Source organism: Canis lupus, chromosome 10 (assembly GCF_011100685.1).
Source record: "Canis lupus familiaris isolate Mischka breed German Shepherd chromosome 10, alternate assembly UU_Cfam_GSD_1.0, whole genome shotgun sequence".
NCBI classification, from domain to species: domain Eukaryota; kingdom Metazoa; phylum Chordata; class Mammalia; order Carnivora; family Canidae; genus Canis; species Canis lupus.
This window is the reverse complement of record NC_049231.1, coordinates 33684733-33708452: the sequence shown is the minus strand read 5'-3', so window position 1 is coordinate 33708452 and position 23720 is coordinate 33684733. Positions and strand designations below refer to the sequence as shown.

The window sequence follows — 23720 nt, the reverse complement described above, 5'->3', positions numbered from 1 at the left end:
GGTCACATGAAAGAATGCTAATCTTCACTTCTTTACTAGAAAGTCAAGATGACATTCAAAAATGACTAGTCAAGAATAGCAGTATAAACAACATTTAGCAAAACAATATGAAATGACAAAACAAAGGTAAGAAAGGGCCTTAGATGAAGAAGAGGTGAGACAGAGGACTAGCTTTTTAAATTAGAGACCTATATTTAACTTAGGTTTGTAAAAACTAAAATTAAATAAGCTCATGTGAGTAAGGAGTGAAAGAGTGGTGTGTGTAGTTTGGAAACATAAATTCAATATTATAAGGTAGTTTCATGTTTGGAAAGTAAAAGGGAAAACTATCATTCTGATAATATAGATAACACAGACTCCCCAAAACAAAAGTGGAAAACCCTTTTTTGTTGTTGAATCATATGAGATATGGACAAGAAATCAGATTGTGAGCCCCATGAGGGCAGATTGTGTGTCTGTTTTAGTCACCAATGATAGCCAGATTTTATGAACTCCTAGATGAAGTATTGAACAGAAGAGCTCCCAACAGAAAGCAGCCATGCACACCTGCATCAATTGCAAAAAATGTTGAGGGCTTACCAAGTGAAAATAACATCTGTCCTGCACCCACATTGCTGGTTTCATATGGGCAACCAGGTGGTTACAAGTCACATGGTTAGGGCTCAAAAATGGAAACAAAAATTGTAAAGGTGGAGAATATCACTTTGCCTAGGAGTGGCCAAAGGTGACCTTGAGGATTGAGGAGCCATGGTTGGTCTGAGTCTTGAAGGATGTCTAGGTGTTACCAGGTAAGGGAAACAGAGGAGAGCAGGAGAGGACACAGAGAGGTGACAAGTCTTGATAGAATCACTCGACAGTCAAATAAGTCTTGTGAGGATGGCGCAGAGGGTCTCAGGAGATGCTCAGCAGTGGGTGATGAGGCAGGAGAGGAAGGTAGACAGCCACCCCGAGTTCATTGGATCTTATTCCTTAGGCACTGGGGAGCAAGTACAGAAAGAATATCCCTTAGACTGATTTTTTTTTATGGATATATTTTTTTAAATTTTTATTTACTTATGATAGTCACACAGAGAGAGAAAGAGGCAGAGACACAGGCAGAGAGAGAAACAGGCTCCATGCACCGGGAGCCCGACGTGGGATTCGATCCCGGGTCTCCAGGATCGCACCCTGGGCCAAAGGCAGGCGCCAAACCGCTGTGCCACCCAGGGATCCCCCCTTAGACTGATTTTTAAAGAAGATCTTTCTGGTAGCAGTGTGAAAGAGGTACCCAGAGCAAAAGAAACCAACTCAAAGCAGCAGAAAGAACAATAAAAAAAGAGCTGATGTGTGCCCAGCTCTGTGCTCAGGCTTTGTCTGCATTGTCTCATTTAATTCTGCATTTTACTCCATGTGGTGGATATTTTTATCCCAATTGTACAGACAGAGATGCTGAGAAATGAGAGACTGGGCTTTTACTTAAGAAAAAAAAAAAAAAGAGTTCCCTCACCAGGAAACTTCTGATGCATTTTTTGTCTGGGCAGGAACCAATCAACACGTGGGGCTGGCCTGGTTCCAGCAGGTGTGATCACCTGGCATAACAGGAAGCATTTGGGCAGGATTGAGGGCAGTTCCTGACAAGTGCAGAATGACAGCTGTTGAGAGGGAAGTAGAGCTAATGCCTAAATATGGATATTAGAGAGAAGTTTAGGGACATGATGTCAGAAGACATCCAACCAGTCTCTTGACTTCCATTCCTCCCCCAAGTTTGTCCACTCCAGTTCTGGGTGATTTTACCACGCCATTGAGTTACTTATCACGCCTCCTCTCACTAAGGTACTATTTGTTGCCCCAGAATCACAGGTAGCACACTACCTGTTCAGCAAATGTTATTTTCTTTCACTCTTGCTCCTTTTCATTGGGGTTCCATTCTCTAGTCTGCATATAACCACACTCCTGCTTAATGGACTCATCATCCTTTGCTCTTTTCCAAACAAGTGTTTTCTCTCGATGTTAATAAGGGCTTCATCTATTCAGCCACTGGCCAAGTGAGTAGTCTCAATGCCATGGTCACTCCTCCTCTTCCCCTCCATATTGAGTCACTAAGTTCAATCTTGACCCTAGTTCCTGATGCTTTTCCAACTCTTGTCACCTTCTCATCTGACCACCTCTGACTTCCTTGGTCATTCAAAGAACCTTCTTAAGGTCGTCCAACCACCAATTTTGCCCATGCCAAAACTGCCCCTCTGTTACGGGTTGAATTGTATCAAAAATTGTGTGAACTGTGCCAAAAGATCTTGAAGTTCTAACCCCCATGACTTGTGAACATGACCTTATTTGGAAATAGGGTCGTTGCAGATGACCAAGTTTAAGATGAGGTCACCAGGGTGAGTCCTAATCTGCTTATGAAAAGAAGCAAACTGGACAGAGTCAGGCATGCCCACAGGGAGAATACCACGTAAGGAAGGTGGCAGAGAGAGGGGTGATTGTGTCTACAGGACAAGCAACATCAAAGGTTGCCAGTTAACACCAAATCCAGGGGAGAGGCACAGAACAGATTCTCCCCTGTAGTCCTCAGAAGGGACCAACCCTGCTGACACCTTGATCCCAAACTTGGAGACTCTGGGATTGTGAGATAAGTTTCTGTTGTCTAAGCCATCCAGTTTGCAGTGCTTTGTTACGGCAGCCCTTGCAAACTCATGCAGCTTCCAAGATGTTTTTGTAAATGCACATCTGATCACACCAATCTCTGCCTGAAGTCCTTCCACAAAAATTAAAAGCAGGTTCCATTTATTGTGCACCTACTGGAAACCAGGTGCTCCATCTCTATTGTATGTAATCCTACAACATCCTTTGAAAGAAGACATGACCATTCCCGATTTTGCAGTTGAAGAAAGTGATCTTCTAAAAAGCTGTATCTTGCCCAAGATCATATAGATAGCAAGCAGATAAAAGGAATTTTGACTTTTGGTCCTTTTGAGTCCCAAAGTTAAAGCAGCATTACATGTTTCACTAGAATAGGGCTTAGCAAGCTTGTTTTGTGAACAGCCAGAAAGTTAATATTTTAGGCTTTGCAGGGCATAAGGTCTCACTTGCAAATACTCAGTTCTGCCATTTAGCATGAAAACAGTCTTAGACAATATGTAAATTAATGGTCACAAATGTGGTCCAATAACACTTTATTTATAAAAACAAGCTGAGGGTCAGATTTGGCTGTCTTGCCATAGTCCGCCAACCACTGCCCTATAACATTGTCTTTAGGAAATAATCCATGCTCCTTGACAAGATAATTACTAATATTAATAGTGTGCTCTCTTTATGCCAGGATCTATTCATGTATTATTAACTTATTCAAATTCCCACTACTATTAGTATTTTAAAGGTTACAAACTTGCCAGGATCACACAAATAGTACAGAGCCAGGATAAGAAGTTGGGCAGCCAACCTCCAAAGCCCATGGTCTTCCCTACTGTCCCCAAAGGCCTTCACACCTCTTTCTGACCACATATCCCTCCACATTCCTCCACCCTCTGCATTCTTCCCTCACTGAGCACCCTGTACTTTTTCCAGCCACACCGCAGTGGAGAAGGGGAAATGAAGGAAGGAGACTCAGCTAGCCCCCCACTGGCTATGGACCAAAGGCCTGGCCTTCCTGGAGCCCTCACTATCAGTAGGGATGGGACGTGTGCAGAAGGAATGGTGCGCAGATCTTGGGGCCCTGAGGGGTTCTTGTGGCTATCCCGTGGAAGCTATCTCCTCCACCCAGTTGTTGTGAGAATCTAGAGATATGAAATACAGTAACCCAAGTAAAAGCACCAATGTGTTTGGCAAGTTGCCTCAACTTACTTTAAAGTCTCTTTTATTATTCAATAGCATCTCAGCTGGGGTTACAGCCACTCACTTCCCCCAAGTCTGCTCCCATCTTCTTCACTAACAGGACCCCAACTTTATTTGGAATGGCAGACTGAGGTAATCAAGGGATACAATTCCAGCCAATGACACATAACCAGAAGTCTGTTGGTGATAGCCAGGGAAGTTTTTTGTCCTTTTGATATAAGTTAAGTGTGTCTTCTTCTGGGCACTGGGTGGCCCAGTGGTTGAGGTCTGCCTCCAGCTCAGGTCATGATCCTGGGGTCCTGGGATCCAGTCCCACATCAGACTCCCTGCAGGGAGCCTGCTTCTCCCTCTACCTATGTCTCTGCCTCTCTCTGTGTGCCTCTCATGAATAAATAAATTTTTAAAATCTAATGAAAAAATGCATCTTCTTTCTAGGATGTAGTCAAAGAACAGCAAGTAGAGGAGTCATCTCTCAACCACAAGGATGAAGGCTTTACCAGAGCTGGTGGAGGAATGGTGCGCAGATCCTGGGGCCCTGACGGGATCATGTGGCTTCTGCACCCTACCTCACACTCCCCCCTTCCAAACATCATTGGTTATGGGAGGGAAATAACCCCTTCTTTGGTTAAGCCATTGTAGTTGGGTTTAACCCAACTTAATGCGGACTTAAACCCTCCTAACCAAAAGACCTGGTCAACACATGAAACATATCTTCAGCAAAAAACATGATTTCTAGAATGTACAAGGTGCTCAGTAAATGCCTAATGAATGAGTCATAATGAGTAAATGACTGCATTAATAATAGAAGGACAGAAGCCCTAGTTCATAGAGGTCAATGTCCCAGGAAAAAGTAGTATTTCCAGCAACGGCTCACTGGGCATTCTCTCAGTTGTCTGCACAAGTGTTCAGAGGTTGGTGCTGTCATTCCCACCTCAAAGATCAGGAACCAGAGCTCGAGGAGGTGAGGCTAACTTGTCCAAGGAGTCACAGCCAGTAAGCGGTGAGGCTAGGATTTGAATCCAGACCTGGGTGGTGTTGAAGCTTGTATTCCTTCTCCTAGCCAAGCTACTGTCACAATTCACTGACCACTGGACCCTCGGACCAAAGCTGATGGAAGATTAGAGAAACTTGGGGTGGAACCCAGCCCCATACCCACTGAACCATGTAAGTAAGCCTGGACTATTCTTGCCCTGTGTCTGTTTCCTCATTTGTAAAAAGGATAAAAATATATATCCCTTCCTCATGTTTGTCGTGTTAAATGTGACATGCACATATAAAGTGTGTAGCAGAGCACTAGTAAAGGCTCAAAGAGCAGTGCTCCTCGGCATCACCGTCATCAGTATGACCTCAGTATTCCATGTCCCGGTATAATCTGGGATGGGCCCTGAGTGGAAGGCTCTGGAGGACGTCCCGGTGAGTCGGAGCTTGCAGCTGTTGAAGCCTGTGTATTTTTCAGCTTTGCAGACCTGGTTGCGACTTCTCACTGCTCCTACCAACAACCCCTTTGAGCACAGATCCCCGCAGCCTTCAGAATCGCCTGTGAGGTCCCTCTCCCTAGCTTGAAGTTCTGATAATTCGCTGACTTCATTGTCATTCCCCGCTGAGGGAGCGTCCCTCGGAGCCTGAAGGCTCACTCCTTAATCCCACGCAGGTGTCAGACAATACCCGATGGGCGGTGAACACTGTGCTCCTGTCTGGCTTCCTGCCGGCCCCACCTCAGCACCGGGAGCAGCCGGGAGCTGGGCCCGAGATGCGGGGGCGGATTTGAGTCTGAGATGCTAATCTGCCAACCAAAGGTTTCACATCTGTCTTGGCACACACGCACAGGCCCACGGAATCTGCACAGTCGGTTGCAGCCCTGAGCAGGTGGGGTCCTTCCCCGGGCGTGGAATACAGGTAGGGCTACGTGCCTCTGCTGGCAGAGCCCGCATGGTAAAGCCCGCTGATGCCCTGGGCCACTCAACAGACTGTGTGGGAAAGAATGGACCAGAAAATTACTGTACAGAGCAGAGCCTTTGCAACTAGAGCTCTGCTTCAATGCCAGATCTTATGATTATTAGTTATGTGACTCTAAACTCATTGCTTAATCTCTCTTACAGGCCATTTTCTCATCTGCAAAGTGAGAAAAGTAGTAGGACCTATAGTTGTTCTGAATATTAAAAAAGACAATTTAATAAAGCTTTCATTACAGCCTTTGGGAACTTGTTAGTGCTTGATAATCATTAACGTCTAGTTTATGCACTGTGAAAAGCTTCTGTGTAACCCATTAAGAGCTGCTATGTGCTGTGGGAAGGATACTAGATTGTAGTTGTATTTTATATCTTTTATTGTTGTCTATAATGTCCTATAAAAGTGTTAAGATGAAAGGGCGTGGCATTGTTTTGTGATAAGAACATATCTAGTTTTTAAAATACAAGTTTTGTCAGAGCCTACTATCTACTCAGTGCTGTTGTTCTGAATGCATAACACCACGTGATATGGTTTCTGCTTTCAAAGGGCTTTCAATCTAATTGGGGACATGGCAAAAACAGAGATAAAACCTAACATAAAAAATGCAATGAGCCTAAAATAAGGTGTGTAGCTAAATATTAATGTGAGTGGCAGTGGTCATAATCCCTGGGATTATTCAAGAACAAACTATCCAGAAGGGGTGGAATGGATACCGAGGGTCTGGCTGGCCCTTTCTTTCTTTTTTTTTTTAATTTTTATTTATTTATGATAGTCACACACAGAGAGAGAGAGAGAGGCAGAGACATAGGCAGAGGGAGAAGCAGGCTCCATGCACCGGGAGCCCGACATGGGATTCGATCCCGGGTCTCCAGGATCGTGCCCTGGGCCAAAGGCAGGCGCCAAACCGCTGCACCACCCAGGGATCCCTGGCTGGCCCTTTCAATAGGCCTGAGATCACTAAAACTTGAAGTTGATAGGGGAAAGCAATAGGTAATCCTTACACTGAAGCTACTATGTTCCAGATACGAATCCAAGCACACTACATATGTTTTCACTTTAATCCACATGGTAACTCTAAGCAGTTGGTGCTACTATTATCCTCATTTTAAGGATGAACAAATGGGGTGCAGAGAAGAGAGGTAATTTACCTCGGGTCTCACAACCAGTAAGCAACAGAGCTGGGTTTCGAACTCAGATGGTCTTGTTCAAAAAGCTGCTCTTAACCACTATGATATACTTCCTTTCAGAAGGAAAGAAATCAGATTGTATTGGGTAGGTGTATAACAGCAGCTGCTGTAACAAACAACCCTAAATCTTTAGTAGCTGAACGTGACAGAAGTTTCTCACCTGCCACATAGCAGTTCGGTGCAGGCCTTCAGTGGTTCAGGGACTTAAGCTCCTTCCATCCTGTGACTCCCCAGTTCCCTAGGGCCATGGGGTCCTCTTCTAAATCTCTCCTGGAGAAAGCCTCTTCATACAGAGGGACTTACGACCAGCCTGGAAGTGGCATCCCTCATTTGTGTTCAGCCACACAGCCATTCCTAGCTGCAAGGGAATCCGTAAGGTATAGTCTGGCCAACTGTCCAGGAAGAACATGGGCACCAGTGAGCAGTCGCGATCTCTGCCACACAACGAAAGACCCAAAACATTCACCCAAGTGCAAAAAGAATAGAGAATAGAGAGACAGCTCCAAACACCAACCCCAAATATACAGCCATAGTGTCTAGTATCCAAACTGCTGTAAAACAGCATTAGTCCTAACCCTAGAAGAAGTCCAGAGATACCTGAATGACCAGTTGTGCAGATGGGACACAGCAAGTTGAAGCAGAGGACTCCAGGCAGTGACTAAGTGCTTAGGAACACCATAAGCAGAGGCTCTTCCTCCCCCGGCTCCTCTGAAAAGACAAAAACAAAAACAAAAGTTGACCAGATGCAGCAAGATCTCTGCCAGTGAGTCAGTGAGTTGAAGGGCCCCGTCTGGAGCTTGGCAGGACACCAGGACCCCGCCAAGATGCTTTAACCAGAGCATGGTCTGTAAGATGGCCGGATCCAGGGTGGGGCTCAGGTCTACAGGGGTGACCAGGACCCAGGCAGGAGGATTAAATAAGGCCTTGTGATTGAATCCCTCTAAGAGGTAGAGACAGGAAAGGGGTGAGCAGAGAAAGCAGAAAGAACTGTCACCCAGCATCTGCATGTGCTCAGCCAGAGATTGTCTTGACTCATTGTGGGTTCTGAGCAAAACAGCCCTGAGCAGTAGGACTAGACCTCCGACACCTTGAACTCAGAACAGCCAAGACTTCTCCCCATCCTGTATTCCATGTCCTGGTAAACTGCACCGCCATCCACCAAGCTACCAGAGTCAGAGTGTGGGTATCTTCACTGACTCTCCACTCAGGGGATCTGAATTCTCTCTCGTATATAGCCCCTCCTTCTCCCCGTCCCCCACATCCCTGCTGTAGTTCAGACACCCCCTTCCTGCCTGGACTAACAGATCTACAACTTTACTGCAACCTTCCCTCCTTTCTATGCAGTTAGTTCTCCAACAAATATTTATGGAGCTTTGAAGCAGATACGAGGCTATTTGCCTTCCCAATATCCTTTCTTACCTTCTTCCTTACCAACTGAATCCCAATGTGTTCTGGAAAGTAATATGCACAGTTAAAAAACAACAACAACAACAACAACAACAACTACCTTTCCCAGGCTTCCTTCCTTACAAGTAGAGGTAACTGTGTGACACAATTCTGGCCAATGAGAAGTAGGGAGCACTCTCTGGGAAGTGTTTCTTTCCTTGAATGGGGGAAAAATAAGTCTTCTACAAAAAATTCTTTTTTCATTTCCTTTGGCCCTTCCTCTCCTTCCTGCCTAGAAAATGGACATGATGCCCAGAGATATGCATTTTCTTACTCCCATGAGAAAGGATGCCATATGCAAGGTGGTGCAGCTGGAGGAGCCAGGACCCCGATGACTTTCTCAAGCACCTGTGCGCTCCCTGGTTTGCCTACTTCTGCACATTTGGTTGAGGGGAAGTATTAGCTTCCTATTGCTGCTGTAATAAATTACCATAACCTTAGTTACTTCAAACAGCAAATTTATTCTCATACAGTTCTGGAGAGAAGTCTAAAATTAGCTTCAGGGGGCTGAAGACAAGGTGTTGGCAGGGCGGGTTCCCTCTGTTAGCCTTTTCAGCTTCTATGGCCACTGGTGCTCCCCAGCTGGTGGTGGTGGCCAGAGCGCATGGCTACACACTGCCTCCTTCATTACCCTGTCTTCTCTCTTACTCCTGCTCCTCCCTCTTCAAGGACCCTTAGGAGTCTTTTAAGACATTGGGTCACATTGGAGTACATCAAGGACCTCAGGATAATTTGGGATAACCTTCCCATCTCAAGAACTTTAATTTCATCATATCTGCAAAGTTTCTTTTGCCATTTAAGGTAACACATTCACAGGTTCCAGGGATTAGTATGAAGACATCTTTGAGGTCCATTATTCATCCTACCACAGTGGGAGAAATAAACTCTTGTATAAACTATTTGACGATTGTCTGTTACTCACAGCTAAAGGCAATCCAAGCTGATAAGAGCACCTAGTGGGTCCCAGACACGAGGCTTGGTGCTGAAGATATTCCAGCGCTGAGTGCATCTCCCCAGCTGAGAGTCTATCCTGCTACGTTTGCAACTATTTGCTTATTTTGTGGCCTTGGGAGGCTATGAACTCCAGAAGGCAGGAAATGTGCGACTCATGCTTCTCTGTCATCCCAGCACCAACTCAGGGCCTGACACGTTGTGATACTCAGAAAACTTGGGTTGAACAAATGAACTAAGTAATTTGGTGATCACAGCTTGGCCAACAACTCCTAAATAACAGGACTGGGAGTTCATTCTAAGCATCACTGAATAGGAGTGTGGAGATAATTGACTAACACTCTGACCCAGCAGTTCCCAAAAGCAGTTCCATGGACCAGGTACTACACGAAAACAAAAGGAGTCAGTGATGGTGAGGCTGAAACAAGACCATTTAGAAAGCCCATATACGCCTGCCTCTTAAAGTTCCCAAACTGTGAGATGTTCCATAATGAAGAAACCTGTTTCATGCAGCATTTCCCAAGTTCATTTGGACATGCTATTCATTTCTCATGGAGTACTTACTGATCTCCCGTGGAGCTATAGTTCCATGAAACACTCTCTGGAAGACACTGCTGCACCCTTCCCGGGCCTGCCTTGGGAACTAGGACAGTCCAGGGCCCATGGGTGGGCTCAGCAGTGATTAGACTAAGCGAGTGCAGGGCTGTCTGGCTCAGGAGATGCCACTCTCAGGGAGGGCTTTGGGGTGAAGCTGGACCTCGTGGATGCTGGCATGTGTCCTGGGAGAGAGGAAGGTGAAGCATTCTCCACTTATTCCCACAGGCTGCCTGTTTCATTTTTAAATGGCCCAGGCACAGAGTCAGTGGACTCAGAGGAAGAGCATAAACAGGATCACCCAAAAGCATCTTTCTGGAGTGTCCCTGGCTGAGCAAACCCTGGTTATGGCCTGATCCCACACCAGCTGACCATTTGCCAGCTACCTCCAGCCGAATGTCAGCCAGACAGTGAAGACTTGATCCTGTCCCCACAGCAGCGACCTGGACAGGGGCTTCCTCTCCTTGGTCACGAGAAGCCATGTGACCTTCCAGCCCCTCTTCATCGTGATCCATCTGCGCTGAGGATTACTGTTCCTGCCTCCACTGAGCAGCTAGCATCTGCCTCCGTGTTCAGGGAACTTCAGTCCCAAACCTCTTCTGATCTCCTGCCTCGAGGCTTGGTATGCACCAGAGGACACGTGTCCTCAGAACGATGGGGCTGAACTTGATGTTGAAGATCCTCCATTCTGTGGTTTTCAAATTGAAATCTGCAGTTCAATTTGTTCAGTTTCGAATGGAGATCCAGGAGTTTAACTGGGGATACCAGGGGACCCACTCTTAAGGACACAGAGCAGCTTTTACCTTTTTCATATTAAACTCATTTCCAAGAATTTTCATTTATATTCCTTGCAAATAATTTTTTTAAAAATTTTGAACCACATTCTCTAGGTCAAGATCTTCGTGGTACACATGGAAAAACTAAGGCTCAGAGAGGGAGAGGGAGTGTCCAAGACTACAAAGCACATGAAAGGCACTTTTGGAAAGAGGATCCAGTCCCTTGTGTCTGTCACACTATGCAGTTCCTGACCAGAAGAGAGCATTGGACGCAAAATCTTCAGAAGACATTTCCCCCCAAAATTTCCAACCAGTTAATAGAAAATGTGATAGAAAACAGACTTCTAAAAGTAAATTTGGGTTACAATAAGAAGAATGCTTTTTAAAGGACATCCCCTAAGGACTCCATCTGGTTAGTTAATGACACTATCTTTCATCTGTTTTGAAGATTTCACTGGCTACAAAATGGACTTGGACATAGGGTTCTCCTTTTCTACCCCTGCCCTATCCACTCTCTCTTCTCTCCAGCTTCCTGGGCATTATTTAACACCATCACTCTAGCCATGGAGAACAAGCTTAGAGCAGAAATGCACACAAATATTTCAGAAGAATGAAGCATCCCCACACCCTACAAACACTAGATCTCAGCCCAATCTACTTTGTCATGACCCAGCCCCTCTCCCCAAGCCACTATCTCCAGCCCAGGACAAAGCAACAAAAAGGATTTTCTTTGCTTTTCAGAAGATATATCAAAAGAATAAGCATCTCCAGAAGTTTAAAGCACAGAAATCCTCACCCAGTTTGAGAATTTGTGTTAGAAAAGGCTATGTGAAATGTAAATAGATAACAGGACTCATCCACCAAGCTCAATGGAATGTGAGCTTTCTCCTGTACCTTCCCCACACCCTTTTCTTCTTGATGACTCTTTTATTTGGGGCACAAACTAACTACTTGCTTTCCGGAAATTATGCTCTCTGTGGGACTAGAATTACATGCATAATACAAAATGAAGAGCTAAAGCTCAGAGTGGTTAAGTAACTTGCCTAAGGTCACACAGCAAGTAAGTGGTAGAGCCCAGATCCAGATGCAGGTTTCAGACTCTAATGCTCATATTTTCTCCACTGGGGCCTTAGCCCCTATGACGTACTGACAACATGAGCTAACATTTATTGAAGAAGTATTGAAATAAACCCACTCCAACAAGGAACAGGAGTGGCCATTGGATTTTTAACCTACCTCTGTCCTCCAACTGAGACATCAAAAAAAGAATTGTCTCCTCTGGAACTTACAATTGAATTGCATCAAACTCATGGACCCAGATAACTAATTGATCATTTTTGCAATCCGACCCCTCTCATTTGGAAGACAGAGGTACGATCCTCCTTTATGGATGTTTCTTAGCATCATCACCTCCTATGCTCTTGGCAGGTCACAATAAAACTTGGCTATTGCTTGGACATTGCTGTCTGAATATTGGATGTGGACACTTCCCAGATATTATCTATGACAATCAGACACGTTGGATGTTTTAGGAGTTTCCAGACATGGCATTTGTTTTTTATCCGCATAAGTGGCCCTATGGTTACCATATATAAACCCCACAGATCTTCCCAAATGGCAAACATAGACCCTGTGTCACCAAAGCCCAGAGCTTTGGTATGAGCTTACACTTGCCATGGAATTGCTTTAATTTACGACTCTTTCAGAAAGGCCAACTTTCAAGTTGTAGGCCATGATCTCAGAGACAGGCATGCACCTTCCCTCAGTTTAATAGGTGGGTTTGGAGAATCCAAGATCCCAAAGATTGAACTGTCATCTGATTTTGTAGGCAAATATCTACTTAATCACTCTTCCATTGCCTGAGGAGAGAATCATAACCTATGTGTTCCAAAGGAATTTGGTTTCGCATTTGGCAGTAAATATCATTTGTTTCCAAACTGGGTGTGTTTTGGCATTTGACATATCACTTCAAATAGAGGAATAAGACAAAGGGTGGTTTTGTGCCAGAGCAGAATGGTGGACAAGCTGAGGATACTCAAAGTTCTCTCATTTAAAAACATACCTCCACCACCATGCCTTCATCACCAAAAAAAATGTTATTGCCATTAATGCCCAGGCCCTTTCCCTGGGATTGAAGCCCCCCTAGTGTGTCTACCAGTGAGGAGGATCTCTTGGGCTTCAGGACCCAGGGGAGCCAGTTGGAGGGCAAAGAGGTTTGTACAGAGACTTGAGGCCCAGCACAAGAGTTAAACAGAAGGATCAGAAGAGGAGAAGCAACTGTGTCTTCAGTGTTTCTCTAAGGCTAATCCTAGTAAAGAAATTGCTAGAACTCTGTTCCCCTACACAATCCCTCAAACATTTCTGAAGTCACTAGATCACTTTGGGTGTGCCCATGAACGAGTCCCCTTCACACTTCAGCTTCCGCTCTATCAGGAATGTTTCCCATCCCAGCCTCGGCTGCTCACAAATCCACCCTGGATATACTGATACCAGCATTATTGGCCCTGGTCCTCCAGCATTGTCAGAATCCCTTGAAATGACTCCTTCTACTTTCTTCTCCACCCTCATTCCCTGAGGACACAATTAGGAGCCTCTCAGTGCTGGGTGAGATGACAAAGACTCGCATATGGGCTGTACAAAACATCACCCACTGTCTTATGACAGTTCTATGGCCCCCAAAACAAACCTCTGCACCTCTACTCTTTACTGAAGGTGAATTCCAACCCAGAAGTTTTCTGATTCCCCATATAACCCACCCTATTGTCCTTCCACACTTAGCAGAATAATGTTTTAATGCAATCACTGTAGCAACCATCATGGTAGATTTTCCCCATATTAAGCCAGCCCTTATATTCCTGGTGTTTCTCCAAGACACATCAGCCTTGGGGCAAAATGGCACAGAGTTAATAGGCTGATTCCAGCCCCACCCCTGTTGCAAGATCTCAGATGTTCCCAAGAGTTCCCTCTTGCAAAGGGGCCACCTCCTCCATGCTCACAAAACTGCTTCACCCTTTTCCAATTACCAATACCAGGGAGCATATTGTGTGATAAGTCACTTTCACCTCCAATGACATCTTTAACTCCTGCTTCTGCATCCACTCAAGCTATCAATGCCCATGATGGCCATCAGAGTGGCTTACAAGTCACAATGTCAGCCATCAGAAAATCATGACCAAACTAGCAAGAATTTTTAGAGTTGCTAGTGATAGACACCCAAGTAAATATAAGTGCAAGAAGGAATTTGTTAGGTCCCATGACTGGGAAAAAATCAAGATGGTACCATATTTAGGAATCCCAGTCTCCCCTCCCCTACCCGTCTCCTCCACTCACTTGTATGCTGGCTTCATTCCCAAACAGGCTCCCTCCATGCCTTGGCAAAATTGGTCACTGTGACTGTTGGCTCCAAATTTACGGCTGTGCATAGCGGGAAGGAGAATCCAAGCTTTCTCGTTCAGAAGCTCCAGAACCTCTGATTGCCCCAGCTGGTAACTGCTTTCCCTGAACCATGCCCTGTGACCAAAGGAACACAAACTTCTGTGGACCAAGGTCAGAGGCCCACTCCTGTGTGGGAGAGTATTAGCTTCAACTGAACTAAATGGAAGAGGGTCCCCAGAGGAAAGAAAGATTTTTATCACCAAAATAAGGAGAAGTGTTCCGGAAAGTCTAAAGCAACAGAAACCCAAATAGACTTTATTCCAAGAAGTTAAAATATCTCTTAGCTCTTTTACGTTTGCTCAAGAACTGGGGTAAATAAAACCAGGCCTGCAAGCTCAGGAGTGAGAACCAGTGTGGCATTGAATCTGGACCTTAGTGTGGGAATCTGGGATCTGGAAAGGCAAGAGAAGCAAAGTAGGGACAGCTGTTGATTCCAACTCAGCCTGGCCAAGTCCCTTGCTCTTCGTGGGCCTCCTGAACAGATTGGCCTCACTCACTGTCCTTCACACTGAGCCCCTAAGCCCACCGAAGCTTCATTATTGCCCCAGGATCAAACCTCAGCATAAGGTATGAAAACCCTATCTCCATGCTGCTCTTTTCAAATGTGCCCAGATACAAACATGTTAGCAGTTGAAAAGCAGCTCCTGGCAAACATTAACGTAGGAACCATTAAGGTAGCTTGGGAATAAAGGCAACAGAGAGCTGAGAGATGGAAACAGGCTTCTGGCTACATCATTCGAGGCCTGATTCCCATCCCACCTGCAGACAGCACCTTCCATTACAAAAGCTATCCAGTTCCCCTTTCTGCGTACATCAAATTGGGTTGAATTTTCTATCACTTACAACCAAAAGAACCCTAAGCAAAAGAAACAGGGAGTGCCTTTCCTGAGCACTATCTTGAGTAATATGATGAACATTTGTGGTTTAGTGAGAACACTCAACAGATTAGAAATATCTGTCCTTGGTGTGAGTCCTGGTTGGGACAAGGAATGTTGGCACTGATGTCACATACTTGAGGAAATAAATAAATCCAAATCTATATGGCGCTAAATATCCTGTCTTTAGTTTCACAGATGCTGATCATTGATCAGACTCCAATCTCCATTTACCAGGGAAAAAAATGGGTTTAGAAACACATCCAACTTTCATTGCCTGGCACGAGATAATTGGCCAATTTTTATCCCACAGGATATCAGGGAAACTAGTGCAGTGAGATTTCATCTGATTTGTAAAGTAGTAGATCCCTGAACATTAATGTGCTGATCGGCTTTCAGAGAACCAACCAAGCGTCAAGCCAAAATGAGTCTTACAAGGGCTTCTATGAACCTGTTATTTTTCTGTTTAGTATTCAGTTTCATTTTAAGGATTAATTCTCTCAGTACAAGGTGAGCACTGGAACTGCATATGAATCTATGTACCCTATGAGCAGCTTTGTATTAAGCTAAATACCTGGAGCTTTCATGCATTTGTGAAACCCAAATCTCCCAAATGAACAACTGAGGTCTTACTTGCAGCTGAGAAGATAAAGCATTTTAAAGATAAAACTACTTCTTAGGGTTTTGAAGGCCTTGGACTTATTCACCTTTGAGATTGGGGTTTGGCTCACTTTTGGGGTGTGAAGAATCTGAACTAAATTTGTCTAACTGCAGAACCAGAGCCTCCTCACCTCTCTCCTGTCTAACATAGTTCCTGCAACAGACTAGAAAAACCACAAAAATATTTTTAGTTTTTTTCCTTCCTCTCTAAAAGAAATGATAAAGTTAAAAAAGGTCTATTCCCTATCAACCAGGCCAAACCCATATATTAGCCTTCAGAAAACTAAATTCAAACAACATGAGGAATTCATTAGTTCATGAAAGTGAATGGCCCAGGGATGAGTGAAACTTCAGACAAAGCTTGATCCAGCACCCACTTTCTGAGATCAAGACCTAATATCTTCCTGCCCATTTTTAAGCTTAATTTAATCTACTTACTTTGGTGTTGGCTCCATTCTCAAGCAATCTCTCCTGGGATCCCTGGGTGGCTCAGTGGTTTAGTGTCTGCCTTTGGCCCAGGGCGTGATCCTGGAGTCCCGGGATTTAGTCCTGCATCAGGCTCCCTACGTGGAGCCTGCTTCTCCCTCTCCCTGTGTTTCTGCCTCTCTCTCCCTCTCTTTCTGTGTCTCTCATGAATAAATAAATAAAATCTTTTTTTTAAAAAAAAAGTAGTCTCTCCCTTCATTGTGTCAAGATGATGAGCAATAGCTTTCAGAGCTACATGATTCTTTATTCAATCCAGCAGAAATAGAATCTGTATCTCAGAATCTCTAGCAGAAGTTGTAAGGTTCTTCTGATCGGACTGGCTTAGATCATAAGCCCATTTCTTTTTCTTTCCTTTTTTTTTAGGATGCTATTTATTTATTCATGAGAGACACAGAGAAAAAGACAGGCAGAAACAGAAGCAGTCTCCATGCAGGGAGCCTGATGTGGGACTCTATCCCAGGACTCCAGGATCACACCCTGGGCGGAAGGCAGGCGCTCAACCACTAAGCCACCCAGGCATCCCAATAAGCCCATTTCTGAACCAATCACGATGGGAAAGGAGGATGCAACATGCTTATTGGCCCAAGCCAGAGTTCATCCTTGGAGCTAGGAGAAATGTCAATCCTACCCAGACCACATGGCTGGAGAACTTGGGTTATAGTAGGTAGGAGGAATGGGTCATGCTGGATGGTAATCCCCAAACATCCATTACAGTGCTCATTTTACACATGAAGCAATAGAAAACTAGAGAGGTTTCTTGACTCGGAATCACACAATGAACTAAGTGGGAGAGAGAGAAAGTACACCCCAAACTCACTGTCCTAAAGAGCCTTGTGAAACTAACTCCCAACCAACACTGAACAAATGCCATTGTGTCTTTTCATACTTCCAAAGTTTCTTGGGGGGGGGGGGGGAGACAGAAACATTCTATAGGTATGTGAGGGAAAGTAAATTACCTGCAAGGCCCTACATTCCTTAGGAGCAAGATCCAGGATTTTCAAGAACAAACAGCAAAGAAAAGAAAAGTCCCAAGAACCCAGTGCATAGACTAAATGGGTCATCGCAGCCAGACAGAGCAACCCAGGGTGCCAGGCATGGGAAACAAAAGAGAAAGTACTGCTTGGGCCTGGGGCAGCCTCCAGACTTGAGGGAGAAGTCTGGGGGGTGGGGGGTGGGGGGGGCGGCAGGACTGCCTTTTCTCTGTTCCGAATCCTTTGCTAGGCCATTTGCATCTCATTGTGGTCCTGGATGATTTAAGGAGCCCAGTGAAAGCCCTTGGATGTGGTTAGGACGTTCATGCTCCAGTGATAAATAATGTGACCAATGTGTATGGCCTAGAGTCACTGCATTATCAAAGGGCTCCATGGAAACGCGGGAAATGCCAGGGCTTCTTTTCCTGCTTCTGCTTGTTTTCCTTCTTTATTTATTTAATCTACTTGATGAATTGATTTCTTGTCCCTTTCCAAGTGTTTAATACCATCCTAGGAACTGACACCCTTCCCGTTGTTGGCATGTGATCTCTTCAATCCTGCAGTTCCACCAGAGCTTTGATCAGCAGTCAGAGTTGAAAGAAGAGGATGAAGGAGACCAGGCCCCTTGCCCATCCCTCTCCCTCTGCCACCCTCTCCAGACACTTTTTTTTCTTTATCAAAAGAAATCTCCTGGTTGACTTCAAAGGCAGCTCTGTATCCAGAGAGATAATACTGGTAGGGAGTAGGGGAGGAAGGGGAGGGTGGAGAGGAAGGGGTGGGGTCTCTGGGTGGGAAGGGATGGGGGCAGCTGGAAACCAGCCCCCCGCTTCAGTGCAACTTGTCCTATGGGGCCGGGCCCAGTCAGGAAGACTCAGGCCTGCATTTGGCAAGGGGTGTGACAGTAAGAACTCAGAAATCTGGGCTTGTCTTTGCTGACAGGGAAGTCAGGTTTGGACAGGGCAGAAAGGAATGACTACTGGTTGTTTATGGCACAGCTTCTTAGACTGACCCCTATTTCTGCCTCCAAACTGGGGTTTGGAGTCTGCGTTCGGGTTCCAGCTCTGCACATTTCAGATGTGTTCAGTTGAGCAAGCTTTTTACCTCTCTAAGCCCCTCTGACTTCTCAATGCATCCCTTAAATGAGATTATTTCTCTTTCCCTTCCACTGCAGGCATGACAAGCCAACAGGATTGGGAAGGGCAAATTGAGCATGCCCTGATCAAGACTGGTCACCATTGGGACTGAGCACTTCCCCCTCCCCCTATGCAGGCAGGGAGATAAAGCAAGACAAGTTCAAAGGCCTTAAGTTTTCCAGGTCACAAGCTGTTGGGGATGGGGATGTGTGTGTGCAGGAATTGGGAGGAAGCAATTTGCCAAGGGACTATCACAAGGTACACATGGGTGAGGACAGAGGTGGCCCAAATATCAGAGCAGTGGCTTTCAGGTGCCACATTCAAATTTTCACCAACTCTTCTCCATCACTATGAACCAGATAAAAAGAGTGTCACCCAGCAATAGCAGAGGAATAGACCACCAGCTTCCCAGCTACTACCGGGAACCTAAGACAACATCAGGGGAAGGAGGAGACTCCTTAATAGAGAACACATGCCAAGGTCTATTTCCCTGGGTGTCTTCCTGCCCCACTAGAGCTAAAGCCATCTCTGTGGCCAAAGAGAACATTACTAGCATCCAGGATACAGGGGTCATAATCTTCTTGCCTCTTAACAGTTGTTAGGATCCTAGAAGTTAAAGTGTATGGAGGTCTCTGAGACAATGCACGGCAGAGTGCCTATTGCAGAGGTAGTAGCCTTTGTTGGTGTTTCAACCACATGTTATTTGCTTTGTTTAGATTATAAGTTCCATCAGCCCTTCCTCTTTTCAAGGTGGAAACACCAGAATGCAACACAGATTTCAAATGTTTTCCTCTCTCATTTTGTGTGGTGGCATTTTAGGCACTAAGGCTGATAATGTTTTCTTTTCCACCATCCCATCATCACAGAACTTCACTTTCTGACATCATAAAGCCCTCTGTGCCAGAACAACCAATTAGGCATCGATGGATGGAGGAGCCTGTAACTCAAAGGCTCTTTTTTTCCATTTGTCTTCCAAGAGCAGTGATGGTTGCTTTTCAGACCCACACAGACTCCATCTGTGTCAGACCCTCCAACAGAATGGTTACATACGTCTCTTTAGGGGCACCTTGCCCACTTTGTGGATTCAGTATTGTCTCAATCATGTTCCGGTTTCCTTTTGGCATTTGTCACACACCTGGAGCCTTTGTGTCCTCCCTCTATGCTGTCATCGTGTGGTTACTCAGCAATTGCCAACTGGTTTTTCATATTAACCCAAGAAAAACATCATTAGGAATGGTGAGCCTGTGGCCAAATTCATTGCTTAATGGTCTGCTAAGCCAAACAGGAATAAATTGGAGATATCTGAGCTGAAGGCCTCCCTAACAGCAAGGAACATGAAGCTGATTCCTTGAATGTGAAAAAATGGTAGAGTTGCCCTTGCTGCATTATAGAGAGTTTTCCCTAAAATCACTTAAAGAAATGTACCATTTCTCTCTAAGTCTTCCTGCAAATATGCTTTTTTCCTACAAGATAAAGTCATCATACTGTTGTTTTCATTAAAATTCCTATTCCCCATAGAACAGCTTCTTTGGTAACTGGTTCTACTTCTTCTTAATAGAGCTGCAAATTATGGAGAAAGGGGTTCAATGTCCTCTTCCTTAGGGCTGCTCTTTTTCCTTCTCCTACCATTCTACCTCTACTTCTCCAGCTGACCATCTTCCCACCACCAGCAACCCCTACCTCCACCACCTCCCCACATCTAGCTTCACTATCATACAATCCCATAGATACATAAGCAGAAAAACCAAGTCACCTACAGGGTAAAATTCAGACTGCCATCAAACATCTGAATAATATAAGACAGAAGATCCTAAATGTCAAGGAAATAGAGTGACCCCCAGAATTTTATATGTAAGAAAGTTGTCCTTCAAATTCAAAAGCAACAGTCCAGATAAAACATACCAGAGAGAGAGAGAGAGAGAAATAGCTTTTGAAAAAAAATTTATCAATCAAATCCAGCCAATGAAAAAAAAAAATAAATGAACATAAAGAACTCAGAAAAAGAAAAATCCAGTTTTAAAATGCTTTAAAAAGAATAGGTGGCAAACATTAACATATCATCAAAGTACAAAGTTCATGCTATCGAGATACAATAATTGCAATAAGGTGTAAAAAAATAAACAAAATGTAAAAATTATCAGGTAACTAATAAAGGTGAAGGATGAAAGTTCTAATTTCCAAGTGTGACATATTATGGAGTTTGTAGATTTGTCTACATTTAAAGCACATGTTCAAAAGGTCTAGCAACCCCAACTTGTCAGGTTTTCTATAATCGTATGCTTTTACCTTTGGTAGTCTCTTCCAAGAACTTATTCACTAGTTGTCAATAAATGTTTACATGTGGTTTTAGTGATTTCCTTATTTCCTTACTTCTGTGAAGTAGCAGATTATGTAATTTACTACTTTTTGTTTCTCAAGACACACATGAAATGTTCCTATTTTTTCTCTTCTTTTATCTGTAGATAGAAGGAGAGAGACGATGGAGCAGTTATTTCCATGGAGTAAGATTGGATGCCATCTTTAGGTTTCTTCTCTGTATTTTAATGTGTTGAGTGATTTATTTTCATCATTATCATGTAACATTCTACAAAATCTGTTATTCAAGTGCTGGACTGGAACAAAAAAAGAATTGCTGGTACCTTCTCCTACTTCTCAGACTCCTTTCTGACCAGCTAGCAGGGGCATGAGGGAATGAGCATGGTTGTCAGGGTGCGAAATGTCCTATCTGTGCATTATCTCCGGAATTATTTTCTATCTGCACCAAAATATGAATTTCCTAACAACTCAAGTTATCAACTCCCCCTTGGAAGCATCTATCAGTTCTGGAAAAATGAATGTCTAAAGTAAATTGCAGTAATCTAGAATGAACATAAATATTCAAAGATGGGGGCAGTGGAATGGTTTCCATTTCCTCACCTGGAATCCCCACCTTCTGAGTCAGCCATCCAGGGAACAAGGCAACAATAGGGACAAATACTTTGCAACCCCCTAAGGACCAAATCCTTTATTCATGAATTACCTGGGACCTTTAAGAAAAATACAATTTCTAGAGGAAGTCAATAAAAGTAAAAGAAAACTTGTTCTAGCCAAAATTCAATGACACTAAAGGTCTTTGGGCGGCACCATATTTGGGGCTCAGTAGAATGGAGTAAGTGGAGAGGGCTTTGCATCTGCTGTAGGGTGGTCACCTGTGTCACTTATGCCCCGATATTCTAGGCAATGGGCAAGGCAGAGTCTCAGGAGGAGCAATCAGAGCAACCATCCCAGAATAATTGACCATTCGGCACCACCAGAGAGTCCCACGTAGGAAAACAACTACTTGTATGTGCATTCATAGAGCGCTTTATGTCATTAAGTCTCATTCATCTTCCCAACGGCCTTATGAGGTCATCGATCTTATCTCCACTTTTTGCACAAGGAAGCAGAAGCTTAGATAGTTTAAGTCTAAGATCACTTAGCTACTTTTGGTGCCCCCAGGATTTAAAAATAGACTAATGATGAGCTGCTCAAATTTAAAGAGACAGGAGAATGAGTAAGGCAAAATCAGCTGAATAGAGAGCAGAATGGTGTCTCAGGTCTGATCATATAAGAGTTCAATCTGGGCAGCTGAGGCTCAGAGTCTGGAATTCTAAAAGGCAGCCACAGCTGACAGGGTTAAGGGCCATATCCTCTCCCAAATCTCCAGTTACACAGCCTGATGGGCCAGGAGAGATGCCCTATTCCTCAGGATGGCACTCTAACCAAGAGAGATGTCAGGGTTCTGCACCTGGGCCCAGCCCTGATGAGTCAGAGATCAAGGTGTTCACCTGATATAAAAGGCCTCTTGAATCTTCTGGAGGTGTGCCACCTTTTGAGTGGAATTCAACCCAGACCTGTTTTAAATAAAATTAAGCTTTATTCCAAAAGCATAAGACTAAGGTGGCCAGATGCTTTCATTAAGACAACGCCCAGTCTCCACAGTGAATTGCAGCCCTCAAAGTCCCATTATCCAAAGATGTTCTCTATGAATTTGCTATAGCATCATCTTTGTCCCCACAACCACAGCTGGGCATGGTGGAAATCAGCAGTCATTCCTGAGAAGACAAGTCTTGCTGGAGCCGAGCACTTTCCTCCTACTGAGGGAACATCCTTACTCCAAGGATGAAGTATTGCCATGGAGCTCTGTGCCACACAAGTCCAGGGGGAGCCATGCGCATAGACTGCCATGTAAATGGTGCCCCTTGGAGCTGTGCCATATGGTGATTCTCCCTTCTTGCTGACCTCCTCAATGCCAATTCCCACTCATCCTCCATGACTCAGCTCAAGTGTTCTCTCTGAATGCTTTCCTGGCCTCCCTGTCAGGTGGCAATAATAATAGTAATAATTATAACTAACATTTACTCTGTACTACATACCTGCCCAGCATTACACTAAGCACTTTCTATACAGTGTCACATTACATAATTACCAGTAAGTATCAGCTTCATTTTATAAATGACAAAACTGAGACTTTGAAAGCTTGTTACTAGCCCAAAGTTCCAGAACTAGTCACTAATCAAGTCAGGATTCAAAGGAAGGCATGCTGATGTTAGGGGCCAAGCACTCCCCTCCCACTGAACCAACCATGTTCTCTTTTGTGTTCACAGTGCCTGAGAATCTACTTCTTTCAAGGCACTTGTAATAAATCGATGTACCCACTTGTTTATGATTTGTGTCTCCCACTAGACCATGAGCTCCTTGATATGGGCTCCTGGTTATTCATCTTTATTCCCTGGGCATCCACTAAAGAGTTATAATGACCAAGATATGGAAGCAGCCCAGATGCCCATCGGTAGGAAAATGTATAAAGAATATGTGGTATGGGGCAGCCCCAGTGGCTCAGGGGTTTAGCGCTGCCTTCAGGCCAGGGTGTGATCCTGGAGTCCCGGGATCAAGTCCCACGTCAGGCTCCCTACATGGAGCCTGCTTCTCCCTCTGCCTGTGTCTCTGCCTCTCTCTCTGTGTCTCTCATGAATGAATAAATAAAATCTTAAAAAAAAAAAGATGTGGTATGTATATTTACATATTTACAGATATAAATATGTACATACAGTGGAATATTACTCAGCCATGAAAAAATTAGATCTTGCCATTTGCAACAGCGTGGATGGACCTGGAGGGTATTATGTTAAGTGAAATAAGTCAAAGACAGACAAATACCATATGATTTCACTTATATGTGGAGTCTAAAAACCAACATAAATTAACAAAGAAACAAGCCAAAAAAGCAGACTCTTAAATACAGAGAACAAACTGGTGGTGGTTGTCAGAGGGGAGGTGGATAATGGGAGGGATGAAATAGATAAGGGATTAAGAAGTAAAAACTTCCAGTTATAAAGTAAATAAATCATGGAAATGAAAAGTGGAGCATAAGGTATATAGCCAATAATACTGTAATAATGTTGTGTGGTGACAGTGGGTGACT

General features: G+C 44.3%; 1 long non-coding RNA gene across 1 annotated transcript; it reads left to right on the top strand.

The window, feature by feature from the left end:
* The first annotated feature begins 4246 nt into the window (after positions 1-4246).
* Positions 4247-15207, top strand: LOC119873765. Its single transcript, XR_005365186.1, has 3 exons — positions 4247-4329; positions 4874-4977; positions 14075-15207. It is a non-coding gene; the product is annotated as an uncharacterized LOC119873765 (long non-coding RNA).
* The last annotated feature ends 8513 nt before the right edge of the window (positions 15208-23720 follow it).